The sequence below is a fragment of the Mus musculus genome, chromosome 8 (assembly GCF_000001635.26).
Source record: "Mus musculus strain C57BL/6J chromosome 8, GRCm38.p6 C57BL/6J".
NCBI lineage: Eukaryota > Metazoa > Chordata > Mammalia > Rodentia > Muridae > Mus > Mus musculus.
This window is the reverse complement of record NC_000074.6, coordinates 126,032,123-126,038,122: the sequence shown is the minus strand read 5'-3', so window position 1 is coordinate 126,038,122 and position 6,000 is coordinate 126,032,123.

Genomic DNA, 6,000 nt, shown 5'->3' with positions numbered 1-6,000 from the left:
CCTCTAGGCATGCCTGTAAGGCAGTTTCTACAGTGAGTAGGTTGACGAGGGAAAACCCACCCTATATGGGGATGACACTGTTCTATGGGCCAGCGACTAATCGCCAATATCTTTGCTTCTTGACTTCAGAGGTCATGTGACCAAGCCACCTCATGCTCCCACCACCATGCCTTCCTCCCATAATGGATTGTAACCTTTCAAAAATGTGAGCCTAAATCAACCCTTCCTTCTCACATGACATTAATTATGTATTTTTCACAACAATGAGAAGAGCAACGGATGATGCAAGATGTTCCAGTGGAACTTGGGGACCGAAGCCTGCATTGTCAACATCTCTGGCTGTCCTTGTCTGATAACTCTACACATTCAGGATAGCTGCATCCATTCCAGGGCCCCAATACAGGTGACTATAGAGTCATTGGCTCTCATGACTGACATCCACAACCACTTCCAGAGGTTCTGTCTACAGTCATGTTTTGGCGATAAGCTTTGAATTACACTAGATGCTCTGCAAACCCAGCATGTCCAGAGCAGAAAACAGGGTTCTCTTGTCTGCACCAACATATCGTTTACTGCTGCCTCTCTAGACCGTGTGGAATCTACTAGATCTCTAGATTTGATAGACAGGCGGCGAGGACTTCATTTCCTTTGACTTAAACATTTCTCAGGGCCATCTAATAGAATTTTACATCCCAAATGCACAGCAAGCACTAATTTCCATTTGAAACCATTTTTGAGCTTGTTGCTGTTCTCAAGAGACACCCGTGCTTTGCCTTTGGGAACCAGACTATCTAAAGAAGCCTTGGGAAATGGGAATTTCTCAGGAACCATATATAAGCTGGGAGAGGGAAAAGCCTGAAGCCTGGTGCCAGCCAGAAGAGGAACTTGTCTCCCGGAAGAAATGTCACACAGCTCTGACAACTTGTGAGACAGACAGGAGCTGACAGTGGTAGGCTGGTGATGGGCAGGACTATGCCTTGACCTGGACTGCTTATCAATAAACACCTCTGGCCCTTTATTTAATCATAAACCTCAGGGTTGACTGTGGTAGCTCACACCTTTAATTCCAGCACATGAAAGGCAGAAAGAGAAGAGGAGCTTTGAGTTTGAGGCCAACCTGGTCTATAGAGCAAGTTCCAGGACAGCCAGGGCTACACAAAGAAACCTTGTCTGAAAGAGAGAAAGAGAGAGAGAGAGAGAGAGAGAGAGAGAGAGAGAGAGAGAGAGAGAGAGGAATGGACCCTCAAGGGGACTTGGGAGTCACCGGATCACTTTATTTCCCTATTCAGTGTAGCCACAATGCATGATCCACTTCCTCTACTTTCCAGTCACTTTTTCTTTAATTGCTGTCGGAGGAAAGATAGAGAGCCTAGTTTGCTGGGACTGCCAGTTCCCAGGCTAAGAGCCTAACAACTCCAGGAACAAGCTCTGCCATTTGGTGGCCATGTGACTTTAGCCATTCCACTGTGTTACTTAAAGGCATTTGACTTGCACCGACTTGCTCTGCTATTCTGATAATTTGGTTTTCATCTGAAAAATTGAGGCCGAGCAATTTGTTTCACAGGTCTGTCTGTGAAGATACGATTAGAAATCACCTAGTAAAAATGCCAGGCAGAGGGAAAGCGCTTGCCAATTCTCAATGCTCTCCCTTGACGATGACCTCAGGAAGCAGACACCTGTCACAGATGAGAGAATGAAGACTCAAACAGGGGAAATAGCACCCCCAACCCCACAAGGGAATGCCCCTGCCTCATGCAGAATGTAAAAGGGTGAAGTAAGATTCATAAAATAGCTAAATTGGTTCAGACATGCATTATAATAGCTCCTTTAAAGGAAAGATTCATTTATCTCTATGCATATGAATATTTTTCTGCATGTATGTCTTAGCCACAAGCATGCCTGATGCCCATGGGCCCCAGAAGTAGGTGTCAGACCCTCTAGAACCAGAGTTGCAGATAGTTATGGGTGTGGGGAAATGAACCTGGCTTGTCTGGAAGAGTGGTCGGTTCTCTTAACGGTGGTCAATCTCTATAGCCCCAGTTAAAACCTTTGAAATCAAGCTATTTGGCCTGGACTGCCACTCAGTAGGGTACTTTCAGAGCATACACAAAGCCCTAGGTATGATCCCAGGACCAGATAACCCAGACTTGATGCTACATGCTTGTAACCCCAACACCTGGACAGTGGAAGAAGGAGAATAAACTGCCAAGACCATCCTCTGTTACATAGCAAGTAGAAGGCCAGTCTAGGGCTACATAAGACCCTAGTATAGTAAAATAACCTATGATAACCAAATAATAAAGCTGGTAATGGAGTACAATGACTTCTGTCTCTGTGTTTGCTGGTATATCTCACTTATCTGGAATAACATCTGCTGTCTTGTGGGAACACATATTTGTTGGTAAAATAATAATTTACTTCCTCTCCTCACCGCCAGTATTTTATTCACCATGGACCTAATATTGAGAAAGTTTTGCTTTCCAGACACCTTCCTGTCTTTAGTGTATGCGGAGCTTAGTCTCATCGGATACAAGAACTATTTCGGGCACGTTTAGACATGGTTCTTTCCCAGTGTAGTTACAGGATCACATAATAGCAAATGCAGAAATCCATCTGGATTAAAACAGGAAATCTCATGAGAGATGCTGTAAGGCCTGTATGGGAAGGAACAGGCAGGGGGAAGCTGGGTTTGGATAGTATTTCTTCAAATAGCATCTCTGAATTGACAAGAGAAGGACCTAGAATTGAATGTCAGGTTGCTTCATAGCAGGTGGGAACACAGAAAGGAGGGAGGGCAAGAAAATTAGAAATAGCAGGGACGGAGCTGCAGCTGACAGAGAACAGATATGTTGGCGCAGGCTGGCACATGACAGAACTAGGCCATCAGGACACCAGCTAAAGGCAGGCAGGACAGATGGCATCAACCTGGTGCCAATGGAGGTGAATGAAAGCTGACGGGGCAGTAAAAGGGGAAGAGACAGAGACAGACAGACAGAGACTGTATATGCGTGTGTGTGACAGAGTCACAGAGAGAATGTGTATCTGTGTGTGTATGTGTGTGTGTGTATGTGTTTATATGTGTGTGTATCTATATGTGTAAGTACACATGGAGACCAAAAATCAATATCTTTTCTTATCATTCTCCACTTGTTTTTTTTTGTTTTTGTTTTTTTGAGACAGGGTTTCTCACTGAACATGGATTTCATTGTTTTGCTAGATAAGTGGAACAGAAAGCCTCTGAGATCTTCTAGTCTCCACTTCCCTAACTTTCAGAATATGGGTTCTGCAACTCCATCTTTAGTATGCTTTGGGAATTCAAACTCAGATCCATAGGCTTGCACGGAAAGTAGGCATGGCCCAGAGGCAGGAATTTAACATTTGATAGGCGACTGCACTGTCAGACCTGTTCACACAACGATGACAAGATAAAAGAAAATGTAAACAGGTGCATAATTCTCTAAACTAAGGCCTGCCTGGTGGAAGAGCAGCTCTGTGAAGTTTCATTGGTTACATTTGTTACATTAGTTACATTCATTAGTTACATTTATGTATTCATTCAGGAGGGAAACTCACAGTGTCTGGATCAAAGAGAATCACTGCCCAGGGCACTTGATTCAGCTGCCCAAGTCCCCAGGTCATGTGCATGTAAGAAAGTAGGATGGCTCCTATTGGTTGTCATCTAGACCTGGTCAAGTCTCATCTGTAGACAGGCCTCTGAGCATGCCTGGGAAGGGGTTTCTAGATTATGTTTATTAAGGTAGGCAGCCCCACCCTAACTTCGGGTAGCTTTATGCCATGGGCTGGGGGTGCTGGGCTGAATAAAAAGAAGAGAGAGAGAGAGAGAGAGAGAGAGAGAGAGAGAGAGAGAGAGAGAGAGAGATCACTAAGTACCAGCATTTGTCTCTGCTTCCTGACTGAAGGTGCCATGTGCCTCCCTGTCCTGTGAACACGCTCTTCCTGCCATCACGGGGCCATGCCCTGGAAACGTGAGCCTGAGCAGACCCTTCCTTAAATTGCACATGTTGGGTGTTTTATCACAGCACTGAGATAAGTAACTAACAGAGGCTCACCCAGGGGAGGAGCCTACATGGGAGACCCTGAGCTTATTCAGGAACTGGTTCCTTCCACACTCTTTCCTGTTGGTATTGAGGGAGGCAAAGGTGGCAGAGGTGTCTATTTTGGAAAGTAAAGAGAAAGTCTACCTTCTGGGATCCTGGCCATTCTGTCTTGCTTTAGTCCAGGATGTCAGGATCCTTCTAAGACATGATTACGCAGAAATATTAAGATATGGAACTGTGGAGGGGATTCTAGGCAAGAAAGGGCTGGCATGTTTTAATCATTGACGCTGTACTGATTCTCTCTGCTCACACCTGTCTTGAAATACCTCAGTCCCTGTTGTATTTGCACCATCTGGACTCCCCACACATTTTTGCTTGCTACCCTCCAGGTTATCTGCTCGTTCCCATCAGGGGCCTGTGTACCTGCAAAGACCCCTCCTGGAACCCCGAGGACCTAAGGTGCACCAGTGAACTCCTTTTCTTCTTCTCTCTTCCGAATCCTTAAGACTATCTAAGGGATGCTCTGATGATTTTGCCCTTCCAGAGAGCGGAGGTGGGTGGTGCCTGTTCCATTCCGTGGAAATGAACCAAAACCCTGAAGCGGTAGATGGACCCTCTGATACCACCCAGAACCAGGTCTAGAACTGTTGGAAGGAATGTGTGCAGACTGGAGACTGGATTTGGCTCTGCATAGAAGCAAGGATCTCCCCCTCAGGAGTGCCCTCCCAGAGGCAAGCAGGACAATGAAGAAAATCAGAGACACCAGGGTGCTTCAGCTGCAGCAATATTAAGTAATTATGAATACTATTCTCCAAGGTTCCTCTTCAAACTATCATTTTAGGGACACGGGACTGAGGAACAGTGTGAAAATTTAATGAAGCCAGTGAGACGGTCATCAAAGAATCAGTGGGCTGTGTGATTATGCACAGTTCCAGCTCTCCCGCATGTGACTCCATCTCTTCTTGATGGGTCAAAAGGCACTCGAGTGCTGGGGAGATGTCTCAGTGGTGAGGTGCCTGCTGTGCGAGCATGAGAACCTGAGTTTGGCTCTGTAAAGGCTGGGTGGGGGAAGCACACTTCTAGAATGTCAGCACTAGGGGATGGAGACTGCCAGAGCCATGAGATTTACTGGCAACAAGCCTGGGTGAATTAATGTGGTCCAGATCCGGTGAAAGATTCTGACTCCAAAAACACAGTGGAAAGCAACTGAAGATGATGCCCAAAGCTAACTGGTCTCCACTTGCACGTGTGTAAGTGTGTGCCTGCACTCATACATGCATATGCCACATGCACACATTCACACACAACACTACACATACATTCACACATACACACGCCACACACATAGAGACCACACACAAATACATACACACATACACATTCCACATATATACATATACACACAACAGAGACCACACACACATATACACACCACATACATACATACACACATACATATCATATAACCACAGAGACCACACACACACATATACCACATACATACATACATACATACCACATACATACATACATACATACATACATACATACATACCACACAGGCACATACACATATATACACGTACACCCCCCACACAGACACATATGTGTATCTGTGTCCTCTTCTCCCTCCCCCTCCTCCTCTTCCTCCTTGTCCCAGCAGAACTGATGCAAATGTTATTTTCATTGCACAGCAAGAGCTATGAAAAATAAATTCCCATTTTAGGCTAGTTTGTTATTTCCTGGACAGATGAGGTCATAAAACGCAGCATTTAAATACTGACAACACACAAGAAAACATTGTTTTATCTCTGTGGGGAAAAGTACTATCTCTCATAGTAGCTAATTTAACAATAATCTTCACTCTGGTCAGGCTTTCCCCTACAAACATGAAGCTCGGGTTCTCCTGTAGACCACAGAGGCAACTACTATCATTTGTGTT